General features: G+C 39.6%; 1 protein-coding gene across 4 annotated transcripts in view; it reads right to left on the reverse strand.

The window, feature by feature from the left end:
• The window catches only part of LOC128664153 (BH3-interacting domain death agonist), a 125157-nt gene that overhangs the window by 62963 nt on the left and 43416 nt on the right, over positions 1–18778 (reverse strand). The gene's annotated exons all lie outside the window — the stretch shown is intronic.

The raw sequence follows: 18778 nt of genomic DNA on the forward strand, positions 1-18778 counted from the left end.
GGATTGAGTCAGTTTTTGCAGGTAATTTAAAGTCGGCATTGGATTTTCCGGAAGTAGTGATGGCTAAGATTCAGAAAGAAATTTCTCTGGGTAGGATGGCGGGTCCCTTTAGGGCCCCTCCGTTTAAGAATTTGCGTGTCTCTCCCTTGGGAGTGGTTCCCAAGAAGATGCCAAATCAATTCAGATTGATTCATCATTTGTCTTTCCCGAAAGGTTTTTCAGTGAATGATGGGATTGATCCAGAATTATCTGCAGTCAGATACGCATCCTTTGATAAGGCTTTAGATTTGATTCGGGAGGCGGGTCCAAACGCCTTGTTGGCGAAAGTGGACATTGAATCAGCATTTAGGCTGTTACCGGTCCATCCATCTTGTCATCATCTGTTGGGCTGCTTTGTGGGCGGTTCCTATTTTGTGGATCTATGCTTACCAATGGGCTGTTCTATTTCCTGTGCTTATTTTGAGAAATTTAGTTGTTTTCTAGAATGGGTTGTAAAGCAGATTTCTGGTATGTCATCAGTTTCTCATTATCTGGATGATTTTTTGTTTGTGGGTCCGGAAGGTACCCAATCATGCCAATTTCTGATGGATTCTTTTATGCTGATAGCTAGGGACTTTGGGATCCCGGTTGCTGATGAAAAAACTGAAGGTCCTTCTCATGTGATTAATTTCCTGGGAATTTGTATTGACACTGTTTCTATGGAATGCAGACTTCCTAGGGAAAAAATTAGTGATCTTGTGTCTTCTATTAATCTAGCTCTTGCGAGAAAGAAGCTTTCATTGAGAGAGATTCAGTCCCTAGTGGGTAAACTGAATTTTGCATGTAAAATCATTCCAGTTGGTAGGATTTTTTGCAGAAGGTTATCTTTAGCCACTGTGGGAGTTAAAATTCCCCATTTTCGGATTCGCTTATCTTATCAGGTAAAAGAAGATTTGAGAGTTTGGAAAGCTTTTTTAAAGGAATTTAATGGCAAATCTTTAATTCAGACTATGGAGATTTTGTGTAGTGAACTTCATTTATTCACTGACGCTTCAGGGGCTCATGGTTTTGGAGCCATATTTGGAAACAAATGGTGTGCTGGCGAGTGGCCTGAATATTGGGCAGAGGTAGGTCTAACAAAAAATCTGGTTTTTCTGGAATTATTTCCGTTAGTGGTAGCCTTAAAAATTTGGGGTGTCGAATTTGAGAATAGAAAGGTGGTATTTCATTCTGATAATATGGGGGTTGTTTTTGCAATCAATCGCCTATCATCCAGTTCGAAACCAGTGATTGGATTGCTGAGGATGTTCGTTTTTGAATGTATGAAGCATAATGTCTTTTTTAGAGCTATTCATGTTCCTGGAAAGGAGAATGATGGGGCTGACGCTCTTTCTCGTTTTCAGTGGCGGAGATTCCGAGAGGCTGTGCCAGAGGCGGAAGAAATCGGTTTTCCTTGCCCGGAGGAGATGTGGCATTTGAACTTCCTAGATTGTTAAAATCGGTGAGGGGAGCCTTAGCTCCTAGTACTTGGAAAGCCTACCTACCTGTGTGGGTTCAGTGGTTGAACAAATTATCTGTTTTTGAAGGGGACAAGGAGGAATTCCTTTTATTAGATTGGATTGAAGAATGGATAGAGAAGGGTACAACTAAATCGGTGGTGCAGAGGAATATGGCGGCTTTGTCTTTTTTGTTTAACCTGTTGGGTTGGGTCGATCTGTCCAAAAATTTTTCTGTGAGAATGGCAATAAGGAGTTTAATTAGGGGTAAAGTATCAGTTGATAATAGAAGACCTTTGGTCTTTGCTATTGTTGTCAAATTGGTTAAAGTGTTGCCCTTTGTTTGTTTTTCCCAATTTGAAGTTTTGTTATTCAGGGTGGCATTTTTACTCGCATTCTTTGGTGCTTTTAGGATTTCAGAGTTGGTATCCGCTAACAGGTGGAATTGCGGGGGTTTGTGCTATAGAGATGTAGTTTTGAACCCGCATGAAGTTTTAATTTGGCTAAAGAAGTCTAAAACGGATCAAATAGGTAAGGGTTGTTGGGTTTGTTTGAAAGAAATTGGGGGATTGTGCTGCCCAGTTACGGCAGTTAGGGAATTTTTTAATGTTAGAAAAGTTATTGATGGCATTCCGTTATTGGTGCATGAGGACGGCACATTTTTATCTCGTTTTCAATTTGAATCAGTATTGAAAAAAGCGTTAGAAAGGATAGGTTTGAATAGTAGTGAATTTGGTTGTCATTCATTTAGAATTGGGGCAGCGACGGAAGCTAGTATTTCTGGTTTGAATGTTAATTCAGTTAAAAAGATTGGGAGATGGAAGTCTGATTATTCCAGCAGGTCCCATTCATTGTTGGATCGTGGGACATTCTTACATATACTGGGCAAGAAAAGAGGCTGCATTAAGAGAATCAGGGCTGCAGCTTAGCTGTTCATCTGAAAAAATATTAATTAAGTGGTTTGGGATTAGGGGTATGAAGTGGGACCAGTTACTATTTAAAGTGATTAGTTGGGCTAGATTGTTTCACCCACCTGAGATTTTAATTATTTACGTAGGGGGCAATGATTTGGGGTTTATGGCACAAAAAGACTTTATTGATATGATCAAAAGAGATATTGTTAGGTTAAAAGAATTGTTACCTGAGATAATGATTATTTGGTCCGACATTGAGTGCAGATTAGCGTGGAGGTCTGCTTGGGATGTGAAAAGATTGGACTCATCCCGCAAAAAGATTAATAGAACTATCACAAGCTTTGTGGCAAAATTGGGTGGCTTCGGTGTAAGGCATGTGGAGTTTGAAGGAGAGTCTGGAAGCTGCTTCTTCTTAAAAGATGGTGTTCACCTTAACAAAATTGGCCTGCATCTTTTTAATTTTAACTTGAGCGAAGGGGTAAAAAAGGCCTTAGCCCTGTGGGTTGGTGCTCGAAGGTCTTTTCGAGCAGTGGCGGGGTGCTAGCCGCTAAGTTATATTTAATTATTATGGGTACCTCCTCAGGTATGGGGAGAGGTTAAGGATGTGGGCGTGCCTGGCCGAGCGCCAGTGGAAGGCACGTGATTTTATGGGGCAAGCACCTTTTGAATGTTATTGTGGTTTAATAAAGTTTATCAATTATTTTAAAAATAATAAACGCGGGCTGCGGCCTTTTTCCCCCAAAGTTTTGTCTTGTGTTTTCATTTATAATAATATTGCCTAGATGTGTGGTCAATGAAGCCCCGGATCAATGCCTATGTGAGGAGGGGCTAATGACCTCACGCTAGGCATTAGGGGCGTGGTCACGTGAGCCGTTGCTCACTTGTTTTGTAGCCGAGCAGGAGTGAAGACCTGCGAAGAGAAGCGCCCTCCCTCCCTCCCTGGATTTGGTAAGTGGTTGTCGCAGCTAAAGCGGGGTGCTAGCCGCTAAGTTATATTTAATTATTATGGGTACCTCCTCAGGTATGGGGAGAGGTTAAGGATGTGGGCGTGCCTGGCCGAGCGCCAGTGGAAGGCACGTGATTTTATGGGGCAAGCACCTTTTGAATGTTATTGTGGTTTAATAAAGTTTATCAATTATTTTAAAAATAATAAACGCGGGCTGCGGCCTTTTTCCCCCAAAGTTTTGTCTTGTGTTTTCATTTATAATATTATTGCCTAGATGTGTGGTCATATGCGTATATTTGTGTTGCCCTGTAGCACTGAAGCCTGTCTACTTAGTACATTTAGCATTTGATACCCACTACATTTATCCAACTGTCCTCCCCCTAACTTATAACAAGCCTTTCAGTCCCTAAGTTACTTATTTTATTTATTTTACTTATCTCATTTACATTACCACCTCCTCCCCCCCCCCCACCACCATAATGAACCTCCTTTTACAGTAGGGCTAGCTACGTGGCTTGTCTTTTCTATGCCACATCCCAACCATAGTCCTTTCCTAACAATATTGTACACCTTTCTTCAACATCAACCCCTGTTCTTATAATATTTCTATATATCAGACCCAAGAGGGTCTTACCGTGTTACCTTTGGGGCAGAAAACTTTAGTCTATTGTAAGCATCCCTATGGAAAGAAAAATAGCATTACAGAAAAATAACCTACAAAATCCGAGGTCATAATTGTGAGATCCAAGAGTGGTCTTTTTCCTTTTACCTTCCCTCACTGTCAGTTATTTCCCTTATGCTTGGTCCATGAAGGTTCCCCTTTATATAGGCACTGCATACTAACTTTGTTGTTTTGTTTATGTTTTATTATGTATCACTTTCAGAAAACTTACTGTATGCCATTTTTGCTACATACCTATGCTGTTTGTATGCCTATTCTGAGTACCTCAATAAAAATTGTTTATAAAAAAAAAAAATATGCAATTAATATGTCCCAGTATAAGAGGGTCATGTTTAGGAACACCTGTAGTCTCTGATGAAACGCCACTAGGGGGCGTGAAACGCGTCAGACGTTTTTTCTATGTCACACTTGTTTTGCCTGTAAGTGAATAAAGAGTTTTTTTTAATTTGATGCTGGTGCTGCCTTTCTTCACTTTTATACTGTAGCATTGCTGCCTGTCTGCTTCTGTCTTTTTTGTGGGGAAACACACGAGAAGAGTACATACAAGACTATCAGCTATTTTTCACTCACCCCTATTTAGGATGTTATGAGTATTTGTGGGAGAAGAAATTGATACCTTTATGGAGGCATATTTGTGACAAGTGCATTTTACCATCCTTCTGTATTTTTTTATATATATACATATATATATATATATATATATATATATATATATATATATATATATATATATATATATATATATATATATATATATATAAAAAATACAGGTACAAATCCTAAAATCCGGAACTATTCCAAAACCAAAAAAAAAAAAAAAATGTATAAAAGAATAAAAAACATAATTTATGTAAGAACTTACCTGATAAATTCATTTTCATATTGGCAAGAGTCCATGAGCTAGTGACGTATGGGATATACATTCCTACCAGGAGGCGCAAAGTTTCCCAAACCTCAAAATGCCTATAAATACACCCCTCACCACACCCATAATTCAGTTTAACGAATAGCCAAGCAGTGGGATGATAAAGAAAGGAGTAGAAAGCATCAACAAAAGAAATTTGGAAATAATTGTGCTTTATACAAAAAATCATAACCACCATCAAAAGAGTGGGCCTCATGGACTCTTGCCAATATGAAAGAAATGAATTTATCAGGTAAGTTCTTACATAAATGATGTTTTCTTTCATGTAATTGGCAAGAGTCCATGAGCTAGTGACATATGGGATAGCAAGACCCAAGATGTGGAACTCCACGCAAGAGTCACTAGAGAGGGAGGGATAAAAATAAATAACAGCCATTTTGCGCGGAAAAAATTAATCCACAACCCAAAAAAATAAGTTAATTCTCATAAATGAAAGAAAAAAACTTAAATCAAAAGCAGAAGTATCAAACTGAAACAGCTGCCTGAAGAACTTTTCTACCAAAAACTGCTTCTGAAGAAGCAAATACATCAAAACGGTAGAATTTAGTAAATGTATGCAAAGAGGACCAAGTTGCCGCTTTGTAAATCTGATCAACTGAAGCTTCATTCTTAAAGGCCCACGAAGTGGAGACTGATCTAGTAGAATGAGCTGTAATTCTCTGAGGCGGGGCCTGACCCGACTCCAAATAGGCTTGATGAATCAAAAGTTTTAACCAAGAAGCCAAGGAAATAGCAGAAGCCTTCTGACCTTTACTAGGACCAGAAAATAAAACAAATAGACTAGAAGTCTTCCTGAAATCTTTAGTAGCTTCCACATAATATTTCAAAGCTCTTTTTTTTTTTTAAATATATATTTATTAACCAATTCAGCATACAATTCCATTAGATTGATAAACAATAACAAGCAATATTCTGTAGGTGTTATACACAATAGTCCTTTGATATCACAGTTACCAAAATATGAGTATACATCTATACAATCACAACTATACATAAAAAGGAAAAATAAGTAATATTCATATATTGTTTGTCTAGACAAGACAGTTTAACTTGAGCTGAATTAACACCATTAATTATAAAAGAATAAACTTCAATTAATTAGCATACTGAATGGTGATTTTCTTAATAAGTAAAAAATTAAAACAAAAACAAAAATAAGTAAAACAACAACAGAAAAAAAAGGGGGAATTCCTATCATATTAAATAGCTTTTTTCTCTCTCTCCCCTCTCTTCCCCCCTTCTGAACCCCAACTCCTCTCCGTCACCCCCATGCCACCAAGCTACCTAAGATCATATTCACCATTAGCAATGGCTGATTCCATATAAATAGTGCCCCTGAAAGGGGAAATTATTTGTTTTTGTATTTCTTTGGGGAAGCTGATAATAATGTTTTTCCATTTATAGAAGAATTGCTTAATTTTGTGATCTGAATCTATTGAGGTATCCATTTGTTCTAATATTAATTGGTTTTTAAGTTTTTGTATGAATTCCTTCAGACTAGGAGCTCTCTGGGCTTTCCAGTATTTTAGTATCAGGAGTCTACCCGTAATAATTAGCATATTAAGTTGACGGATATTTTTATATGATAGTTCCTCCTGCCCTATTTAAAAAAAGATGTGCTTCTCCTTAAACTGTATATTATTTTTGTTGATTTTGCACGCCCAGCTCATGACTTTATACCAAAATTTTTTAATTTTTCTGCAGTTCCAAAAGCAGTGTTCTATGTCCGCATTTATAGTTTTACATTTGTGGCAGCTTACTCGGGTTTTGTCCCATCTAGCCTTTACCTGGGGAGTAATGTATGTTCTATTTATAATTTTTTTGTGTGTGATTCTCTCCAGGAAGAGGCGATTGATGATCTGTCAACCAAATTAAAACTTGCTTGAATTTCCTCTACTGTAACCTGCCATATATCCGCTAGTCTTTGCACATTACTCTGCCCAAAAGTGTTATTAACTGGTTTGTAGATAGTTGAAAACACAATTTATGCTTACCTGATAAATTTATTTCTCTAGTGAGGTATCCAGTCCACGGATCATCCATTACTTATGGGATATTCTCATTCCCAACAGGAAGTTGCAAGAGGACCCACAGCAAAGCTGCTATATAGCTCCTCCCCTTCCTACCATATCCAGTCATTCGACCGAAAACAAGCAGAGAAAGGAGAAACCATAGGGTGCAGTGGTGACTGTAGTTTAAATTTAAAATAACCTGCCTTAAAATGACAGGGCGGGCCGTGGACTGGATACACCACTAGAGAAATAAATTTATCAGGTAAGCATAAATTGTGTTTTCTCTAGTAAGGTGTATCCAGTCCACAGATCATCCATTACTTATGGGATACCAATACCAAAGCTAAAGTACACGGATGAAGGGAGGGACAAGGCAGGAACTTAAACGGAAGGTACCACTGCCTGTAAAACCTTTCTCCCAAAAATAGCCTCCGAAGAATCAAAAGTATCAAATTTGTAAAATTTTGAAAAAGTATGAAGCGAAGACCAAGTCGCCGCCTTGCAAATCTGTTCCACAGAGGCCTCATTTTTAAAGGCCCAGGTGGAAGCCACAGCTCTAGTAGAATGAGCTGTAATCCTTTAAGGGGGCTGCTGTCCAGCAGTCTCATAGGCTAAGCGTATTATGCTTCTTAGCCAAAAAGAAAGAGAGGTTGCCGAAGCCTTTTGACCTCTCCTCTGACCAGATTAAACAACAAACAAAGCAGATGTTTGCCGAAAATCCTTAGTAGCTTGTAAGTAAAACTTTAAAGCACGGACCACGTCCAAATTGTGTAATAGGCGTTCCTTCTTTGAAGAAGGATTAGGACACAAGGATGGAACAACAATCTCTTGATTGATATTCTTGTTAGATACCACCTTAGGTAAAAACCCAGGTTTGGTACGCAGGACTACCTTATCAGAATGAAAAATTAGATAAGGAGAATCACATTGAAAGGCAGATAACTCGGAGACCCTACGAGCCGAGGAAATAGCTACCAAAAAAAGGACTTTCCAAGATAAAAGTTTTATATCAATGGAATGAAGAGGTTCAAACGGGACTCCTTGAAGAACCTTAAGAACCAAATTTAAGCTCCATGGTGGAGCAACAGGTTTAAACACAGGCTTGATTCTGACTAAAGCCTGACAAAATGCCTGAACGTCTGGAACATCTGCCAGACGCTTGTGCAAAAGAATAGACAGAGCAGAAATCTGTCCCTTTAAGGAACTAGCTGACAAACCTTTTTCCAAGCCTTCTTGGAGAAAAGATAATATCCTAGGAATCCTGACCTTACTCCATGAGTAGCCCTTGGATTCACACCAATAAAGATATTTACGCCATATTTTATGGTAAATTTTCCTGGTGACAGGCTTTCGTGCCTGTATTAAGGTATCAATGACTGACTCGAAGAAGCCACGCTTTGATAAAATCAAGCGTTCAATCTCCATGCAGTCAGTCTCAGAGAAATTAGATTTGGATGGAGGAAAGGACCCTGAAGTAGAAGGTCCTGTCTCAGAGGCAGAGTCCATGGTGGAAAGGATGACATGTCCACTAGGTCTGCATACCAGGTCCTGCGTGGCCACGCAGGCGCTATTAAAATCACTGATGCTCACTCCTGCTTGATCTTGGCAATCAGTCGAGGGAGCAGAGGAAACGGTGGAAACACATAAGCCAGGTTGAAAGACCAGGGCGCTGCTAGAGCATCTATCAGCGTCGCCCTGGGGTCCCTGGACCTGGATCCGTAACAAGGAAGCTTGGCATTCTGTCGAGATGCCATGAGATCCAGTTCCAGTGATGAATCACTTGTGCAAACACCTCCGGATGGAGTTCCCACTCCCCCGGATGAAAAGTCTGTCGACTTAGAAAATCCGCCTCCCAGTTCTCCACACCTGGGATATGGATAGCTGATAGATAGCAGGAGTGAAACTCCGCCCAGCGAATTATCTTTGAGACTTCTAACATCGCTTGGGAACTTCTTGTTCCCCCTTGATGGTTGATGTAAGCCACAGTCGTGTTGTTGTCCGACTGAAATCTGATGTACCTCAGAGTTGCTAACTGAGGCCAAGCCTGAAGAGCATTGAATATCGCTCTTAGTTCCAGAATATTTATTGGAAGGAGAGACTCCTCCTGAGTCCACAATCCCTGAGCCTTCAGGGAGTTCCAGACTGCACCCCACCCTAGAAGGCTGGCATCTGTTGTTACAATCGTCCAATCTGGCCTGCGAAAGGTCATACCTTTGGACAGATGGACCCGAGATAGCCACCAGAGGAGAGAATCCCTGGTCTCTTGGTCCAGATTCAGTTGAGGGGACAAATCTGTGTAATCCCCGTTCCACTGACTGAGCATGCATAGTTACAGTGGTCTGAGATGTAAGCGTGCAAACGGCACTATGTCCATTGCCGCTACCATTAAGCCGATTACTTCCATACACTGAACCACCGAAGAGTGCGGAATGGAATGAAGAACCCGGCAGGAATTTAGAAGCTTTGATAACCTGGACTCCGTCAGGTAAATTTTCATTTCTACAGAATCTATCAGAGTCCCTAGAAAGGAAACTCTCGTGAGTGGGGATAGAGAACTCTTTTCCTCGTTCACTTTCCACCCATGCGACCTCAGAAATGCCAGTACTACGTCCGTATGAGACTTGGCAATTTGGAAATTTGACGCCTGTATCAGGATGTCGTCTAAATAAGGTGCTACTGCTATGCCCCGCAGCCTTAGGACCGCTAGAAGCGACCCTAGAACCTTTGTAAAAATTCTTGGGGCTGTAGCTAACCCAAAGGGAAGAGCTACAAACTGGTAATGCCTGTCTAGAAAGGCAAACCTGAGAAACCGATGATGATCTTTGTGTATCGGAATGTGAAGGTAAGCATCCTTTAGATCCACTGTAGTCATATATTGACCCTCCTGGATCATAGGCAGGATGGTACGGATAGTTTCCATCTTGAATGATGGAACCCTGAGGAATTTGTTTAAGATCTTTAGATCCAAAATTGGTCTGAATGTTCCCTCTTTTTTGGGAACCAGAAACAGATTTGAGTAAAAACCCTGTCCTTGTTCCTCGTTTGGAACTGGATGGATCACTCCCATAACTAGGAGGTCTCGTACACAGTGTAAGAATGCCTCTCTCTTTATCTGGTTTGCAGATAATTGTGAAAGGTGAAATCTCCCTTTTGGGGGAGAAGCTTTGAAGTCCAGAAGATATCCCTGGGATATAATTTCCAACGCCCAGGGATCCTGAACATCTCTTGCCCATGCCTGGGCGAAGAGTGAAAGTCTGCCCCCCACTAGATCCGTTACCGGATAGGGGGCCGTTCCTTCATGCTGTCTTGGAGGCAGCAGCACGTTTTTTTAGCCTGCTTACCTTTGTTCCAGGTCTGGTTTGGCTTCCAGACCGCTTTGGATTGAGCAACAGTTCTTGCATTAGAGGAGGTTGATGCCGCACCTGCCTTGAAGTTTCGAAAGGCACAAAAATTAGACTGTTTGGCCCTGGATTTGGACCTGTCCTGAGGAAGGGCATGACCTTTTCCTCCAGTGATATCAGCAATGATCTCCTTCAAACCAGGCACGAATAAGGTCTGCCCCTTGAAGGGAATGTTAAGCAGCTTAGATTTGGAAGTCACGTCAGCTGACCATGATTTAAGCCATAGCGCTCTGCGCGCCTGTATAGCAAAACCAGAATTCTTAGCCGTTAGTTTAGTCAAATGAACAATGGCATCAGAAACAAAAGAATTGGCTAGCTTAAGTGCCCTAAGTTTGCCAAGTATGTCATCCAATGGAGTCGCTACCTGTAAGGCCTCTTCCAGAGACTCAAATCAGAACGCCGCAGCAGCAGTGACAGGGGCAATGCATGCAAGGGGCTGAAGGATAAAACCTTGTTGACAAAATATTTTCTTAAGGTAACCTTCTAATTTTTTGTCCATTGGATCTGAAAAAGCACAACTGTCCTCGACAGGGATAGTAGTCCGCTTTGCTAAAGTAGAAACTGCTCCCTCCACCTTAGGGACTGTCTGCCATAAGTCCCGTGTGGTGGTGGCGTCTATAGAAATTTTTTTCTAAAAATAGGAGGTGGAGAGAACGGCACACCTGGCCTATCCCATTCCTTAGTAATAATTTCTGTAAACCTTTTAGGTATTGGAAAAACATCAGTACACACCGGCACTGCAAAGTATTTATCCAGTCTACACAATTTCTCTGGCACTGCAATTGCTAAAACCTCCTTTAGTAACACGCGGAGGTGTTCAAGCTTAAATTTAAATGTAGAAATATCAGAATCAGGTACTCTGCCTGAGTCAGAAACATCACCCACAGACTGAAGTTCTCCTTCTTCAGCTTCAGCATATTGTGAGGCAGTATCAGACATGGATCTTAAAGCGTCAGTATGCTCTGCATTTCGTCTAACTCCAGAGCTATCTTGCTTACCTCTAAGTTCAGGTAGTCTGGCTAATACCGCTGACAGGGTATTATCCATGACTGCCGCCATGTCTTGTAAAGTAAACGCTATAGGTGCCCTTGATGTACTTGGCGCCATTTGAGCGTGAGTCCCTTGAGCGGGAGTCAAAGGATCCGACACGTGGGGAGAGTTAGTCCAGTGTATGTAATAGGCTAACAGAGCATTGCACCCACTTGCAAATGGATGATTAACCCCTTAGTTCAAAAAACGGATCAAAAAAACGACATAGACGTTTTTTAACAGTCCCAGCAAGCTTTACTGTGGCTCCTACCTTCCCCAATAAACGATTTTAGGCTCTTTAGAGATGTCCTGTAGCATTCAGGGGACTCCTAAGGAAAACTGGATGCCTCAGTCTGTAATTTTAACTGCGCAATAAAGCGCTAAAATAGGCCCCTCCCACTCATATTACAACAGTGGAAAGCCTCAGGAAACTGTTTCTAGGCAAAAATAAAGCCAGCCATGTGGAAAAAATTAGGCTCCAATAAAGTTTTATCACCAAGCATATATAAAAAAACGATTAAACATGCCAGCAAACATTTTATATAGCATATCTATAAGGGTAATACCCCTGAGAGTAAGCATGATACTAGTCGTTATTAAATCACTGTATTCAGGCTTAACTTACATTTATCAGGAATCAGCAGCATTTTCTAGCATTTCCAATCCTAGAAAAAATCATAACTGCACATACCTGATAGCAGAATAAACTGCACGCCATTCTCCCTCTGAAGTTACCTCACTCCTCAGACATGTGTGAGAACAGCAATGGATCTTAGTTACAACCTGCTAAGATCATAGAAAACTCAGGCAGATTCTTCTTCTATCTCTGCCTGAGAAACAATAGCACAACTCCGGTACTATTTAAAATAACAAACTTTTGATTGAAGAAAATAAACTAACTATTTTTCACCACTTTCCTCTTACTACCTCCATGCGCGTTGAGAGTTGCAAGAGAATGACTGGATATGGTAGGAAGGGGGGGAGCTATATAGCAGCTTTGCTGTGGGTCCTCTTGCAACTTCCTGTTGGGAATGAGAATATCCCATAAGTAATGGATGATCCGTGGACTGGATACACCTTACTAGAGAAATACTGTACTTCCCTGCCCGAAAAAGTATTATAGCAGATAATAAAACTCCCTATTTGTTATCTCAAATTCCTGTTGAATTTGAGCAAAGGATTTGCATACCCTTGACTTGGGATCTACTAACTGTGTAACCTTATTAAGCCCCTTCAAGGCCCAATTTTTGAAGATCTTAGAGTCTATTCCTGGTGTGAAGTTAGGATTCCTTTGGATGAGTAGGTATTTAGAGTATGACATTGTCATGTCTAATTGCCTAAGTATCTTTTTCATATTTCAAAGCTCTTACCACATCCAAAGAATGTAAGGATCTTTCCAAAGAATTCTTAGGATTAGGACACAAGGAAGGGACAACAATTTCTCTACTAATGTTGTTAGAATTCACAACCTTAAGTAAAAATTGAAAAGCTCAGAAACTCTTCTAGCAGAAGAGATAGCCAAAAGGAACAACACTTTCCAAGAAAGTAGTTTAATGTCCAAAGAATGCATAGGCTTAAATGGAGGAGTCTGTAAAGCCTTCAAAACCGAATTAAGACTCCAAGGAGGAGACATTGATTTAATGACAGGCTTAATACGAACTAAAGCCTGTACAAAACAGTGAATATCAGGAAGTATAGCAATCTTTCTGTGGAATAAAACAGAAAGAGCAGAGATTTGTCCCTTCAAGGAACTTGCAGACAAACCCTTATCCAAACCATCCTGAAGAAACTGTAAAATTCGAGGAATTCTAAAAGAATGCCAAGAAAATTTATGAGAAGAACACCATGAAATGTAAGTCTTCCAAACTCTATCATAAATCTTTCTAGAGACAGATTTACGAGCTTGTAACATAGTATTAATCACTGAGTCAGAGAAACCTCTATGACTTAGTACTAAGCGTTCAATTTCCATACCTTCAAATTTAATGATTTGAGATCCTGATGGAAAAACGGACCTTGAGACAGTAGGTCCGGCCATAACGGAAGTGGCCAAGGTTTGCAACTGGATATCCAAACCAGATCCACATACCAAAACCTGTGTGGCCATGCTGGAGCCACCAGCAACACAAACGATTGTTCCATGATGATTTTGGAGATCACTCTTGGAAAAAGAACTAGCGGCGGGAAAATGTAAGCAGGATGATAACACCAAGGAAGTGTCAGCGCATCCACTGCTTCCGCCTGAACATCCCTGGACCTGGACAGGTATCTGGGAAGTTTCTTGTTTAGATGAGAGGCCATGAGATCTATCTCTGGAAGACCCCACATCTTAACAAACTGAGGAAACACATCTGGATGGAGAGACCACTCCCCTGGATGTAAAGTCTGATGGCTGAGATAATCCGCCTCCCAATTGTCTACAGATGGGATATGCACCGCAGAGATTAGACAGGAGCTGGATTCTGCCCAAGCAAATATCCGAGATACTTCTTTCATAGCTTGGGGACTGTGAGTCCCACCCTGATGATTGACATATGCCACTGTTGTGATATTGTCAGTCTGAAAACAAATGAATGGTTCTCTCTTTAACAGAGGCCAAAACTGAAGAGCTCTGAGAATTACACAGAGTTCTAAAATATTTATTGGTAATCTCGCCTCTTTAGATTTCCAAACCCCTTGTGCTGTCACAGATCCCCAAACAGCTCCCCAACCTGAAAGACTCGCATCTGTTTTGATCACAGTCCAGGTTGGCCGAACAAAAGAAGCCCCTTGAACTAAACGATGGTGATCTATCCACCGCTTCAGAGAGTGTTGAACATTGGGATTTAAGGATATTAATTGTGATATCTTTGTATAATCCCTGCACCATTGGTTCAGCATACAAAGCTGTAGAGGTCTCATGTGAAAACGAGCAAAGGGGATTGCATCCAATGCTGCAGTCATGAGACCTAAAACTTCCATGCACATAGCCACTGAAGGGAATGACTGAGACTGAAGATGCCGGCAGGCTGCAACCAATTTTAAACGTCTCTTGTCTGTTAGAGACAGAGTCATGGACACTGAATCTATCTGGAAGCCTAAAAAGGTGACCCTTGTCTGAGGAATCAAGAAACTTTTTGGTAAATTGATCCTCCAACCATGTTTCCGAAGAAACAACACAAGTTGATTTGTGTGAGATTCTGCAGAACGTAAAGACTGAGCTAGTACCAAGATATCGTCCAAATAAGGAAACACCCCAATACCCTGTTACAGAAAGTAGGGCACCTAGAACCTTTGAAAAGATTCTTGGAGCTGTTGCTAGGCCAAATGGAAGAGCAACAAATTGGTAATGCTTGTCTAGAAAAGAGAATCTCAGGAACTTATAATGTTCTGGATGAATCGGAATATGAAGGTATGCATCCTGCAAGTCTATTGTGGACATATAATGTCCTCGCTGAACAGAAGGCAGAATAGTCCTTATAGTCACCATCTTGAAAGTTGGTACTCTTACATAACGATTCAAAATTTTCAGATCCAGAACTAGTCTTAATAAATTTTTCTTTTTTGGGACAATGAATAGATTTGAATAAAACCCCAAACCTTGATCCTGCAAAGGAACTGGCATGATTACCCCTGAAGACTCCAGGTCTGAAACACACTTCAGGAAAGCCTGAGCTTTTACTGGATTTGCTGGGATACGTGAGAGAAAAAATCTTCTCACAGGAGGTCTTACTCTGAATCCTATTCGATACCCTTGAGACACAATGCTCTGAATCCATTGATTTTGGACAGAATTTATCCAAATATCCTTGAAAAACCTTAATCTGCCCCCTACCAGCTGTGCTGGAATGAGGGCCGCACCTTCACGCGGACTTAGGGGCTGACTTTGGTTTCTTAAACGGCTTGGATTTATTCCAATTTGAGGAAGGCTTCCAATTGGAAACAGATTCCTTGGGGGAAGGATTGGGTTTTTGTTCCTTATTTTGACAAAAGGAACTAAAACGGTTCAAAGCCTTAGATTTACCCTTAGGTTTTTTATCCTGAGGCAGAAAAACTCCCTTTCCCCCAGTAACAGTTGAAATAATAGAATCCAACTGAGAACCAAATAAATTATTACATTGGAAAGAAAGAGATAGTAATCTAGATTTAGATGTCATATCAGCATTCCAAGATTTAAGCCACAAAGCTCTTCTAGCTAAAATAGCTAAATACATGGATCTAACATCAATTTTGATAATATCAAAAATGGCATCACAAATAAAATGATTAGCATATTGCAGTAAGCGAATAATGCTAGATATGTCAGAATCCAATTCTTGTTGCGCTAAATTCTCCAATCAGAAAGTTGATGCAGCCGCAACATCAGCCAAAGAAATTGCAGGTCTGAGAAGATGACCTGAATATAAATAGGCTTTCCTTAGATAAGATTCAAGCTTCCTATCTAAAGGATCCTTAAAGGAAGTACAATCTTCCCTAGGAATAGTGGTACGTTTAGCAAGAGTAGAAATAGCCCCATCAACTTTGGGGATTTTTCCCAAAACTCTATAAAATTTGCTGGTAAAGGATACAGTTTTTTAAACCTTGAAGAAGGAATAAAAGAAGTACCTGGCTTATTCCATTCCTTAGAAATCATATCAGAAATAGCCTCAGGAATAGGAAAAACCCCTGGAGAAACCAGAGGAGGTTTAAAAACAGCATTTAAACGTTTATTAGACTTAACGTCAAGAGGACTGGTTACCTCAATATCCAAAGTAATTAACACTTCTTTTAATAAAGAACGCATATACTCTATTTTAAATAAATAAGTAGATTTGTCAGTGTCAATGTCCGAGGAAGGATCTTCTGTATCAGATAGATCCTCATCAGAGGAGGATAAATTATTATGTTGTTGGTCATTTGAAATTTCATCAACTAAATGAGAAGTTTTAAAAGACCTTTTACGTTTATTAGAAGGTGGAAATGCAGACAAAGCCTTCTGGATAGAATCAGAAACAAATTCTTTAAAATTCATAGGTTTATCATGTACATTAGAAGTTGAAGGAACTGCAACTGGCAATGTACTATTACTGATGGACACACTATCTGCATGTAAAAGTTTATCATGACAACTATTACAAATGACATTCGGAGAAATAATTTCCACAATCTTACAACAAATGAACTTAGCTTTTGCAGAACCGATGTCAGGCAGCAAAGTTCCAGCAGATACTTCTGAGGCAGGATCAGATTGAGACATCTTGCAAAATGTAAAAGAAAAAACAACATATAAAGCAAAATTATCAATTTCCTTATATGACAGTTTCAGGAATGGGAAAAAAATGCAAATAGCATAGCCCTCTGATAGAGAAAAAGGCAAGAGGCAAACATCAATGGGGTATTAAAATAATGAAAAAGTTTGGTGCCAAGTATGACGCACAACGTAACTGAAAACTTTTTTGGCGCCAATAATAACCGGAAATGACACACTAGCATCACTAATGACGCAACCGTGTGTAAGGCTTCTGCGTCAACTATGACGCCGGAAATGACGAAGTTGCGTAATAAATTTTTCACGCCAAAAAAAATCTTGCTCCAAGAATGACGCAATAAAGTCTAGCATTTGGCGCACCCGCGGGCCTAATACCGCCCGCAAATTGCAAGAAAGTAGTCAATTGAAAAAAAGACTAAACCCCAGGTAAGAAAAACATTTCTTAAAAATGTTTATTTTCCCCAAATATGAAACTGAAATTCTACAGAAGGAAATACATTAACCTGACTCATGGCAAATATAAGTACAATACATATATTTAGAACTTTATATAAATGCATTAAGTGCCAAACCATAGCTGGGGTGCCTTAAGTAATAAAAACATACTTACCAAAAGACACCCATCCACATATAGCAGATAGCCAAACCAGTACTGAAACAGTTATCAGTAGAGGTAATGGTAAATTGAGAGTATATTGTCGATCTGAAAAGGGAGGTAGGAGATGAATCTCTACGACCGATAACAGAGAACCTATGAAATAGACCCCCGTTAGGGAAATCATCGCATTCAATAGGTGATACTCCCTTCACATTCCTCTGACATTCGCTGTACGCTGAGAGGAATCGGGCTTCAACAATGCTGAGAAGCGCATATCAACGTGGAAATCTTAGCACAAACTTACTTCACCACCTCCATTGGAAGTAAAGTGTGTAAAACTGAATTGTGGGTGTGGTGAGGGGTGTATTTATAGGCATTTTGAGGTTTGGGAGACATTGTCCCTCCTGGTAGGATTGTATATCCCATACGTCACTAGCTCATGGACTCTTGCCAATTACATGAAAGAAATCAAAATATCAACTATAAATACATCAAACACTATCACCAAAATATACCCCATTATAAACTGTTAGTGGCCACTAGAGGAAGAAACTAAGGGAGATCTCATAAAATAATAAAAACAGATGATCTGTGCACACTGACATACATTCATACGTGATTAATGAAATTAGCTATCTGGCCCATTAAACTATATGTATTACATTACAAGCATGTATAGTAGACACAGTCTGTCAGTGCTTGTCATCACAAATTGTGTGCTTGTTACTTTTGTGCACGAGAAAGGGGATTCCTTATTTTTCTATAGTAAACATTGCATCACAGCTATGGATTGATGCTTATCTAGATATATATATATATATATATATATATTTTGTGGCAAAGGACTTTGAAAATAAAAGATTTGACAAAATATTTAAAAAAAAATGTTTTGATGTGAACGCTCGCTCTACTCATAGTGATGTGTACAGCTGGCGGGACTGATGTACAAATCACTGTGGTTTTAAAGGAATACGTTTAGAGGAACTTTAGAATATAAAATAACTGAGGTATTGCAAATAACGTTAATTTATCTGCTATACATGTCACTACACTGTACACGCTACTATAGTGAAAAGGGTACAGTTGATGGGATTGTTCTACTTAAAATAACGTGTACAGTGAGCGAGATTGCTGTACACGTCTATAAACTGATGAGAAGCTACATTGGGGTGGAGCCAATAAAATGATTGACAAGAATTTCAATTAAAAAATAATAATTATATAGTAAAGTAAGATTTTAAAAAAAATGTAAATAAAATTTGCTTCTATAACATGAAATAAAGCATTTGCCCAATTACATTAACAATACACTTTACCATCACTTTAACATGCAGTCCAGCTTCCATGCAAGGATTGTTGGTAATGATTAGTTGCAAATATCAAGCTTAGTGCAATCCCTTTGTTTTTTCCTTTAGTGGCTACTAGCAGTTTTTAAGGTGGTATTTTTTTGTGATTGTGTTTAATGTATTTATATTTGACATTTTGCAATACATTATTTTTCTATTCATTAGTAGTTATGGTTTTCTATTTATTCTAAATGAGAGAATGCTGGCTAAGGTATTCTATTTT

Source organism: Bombina bombina, chromosome 6 (assembly GCF_027579735.1).
Source record: "Bombina bombina isolate aBomBom1 chromosome 6, aBomBom1.pri, whole genome shotgun sequence".
Classification (NCBI taxonomy): domain Eukaryota; kingdom Metazoa; phylum Chordata; class Amphibia; order Anura; family Bombinatoridae; genus Bombina; species Bombina bombina.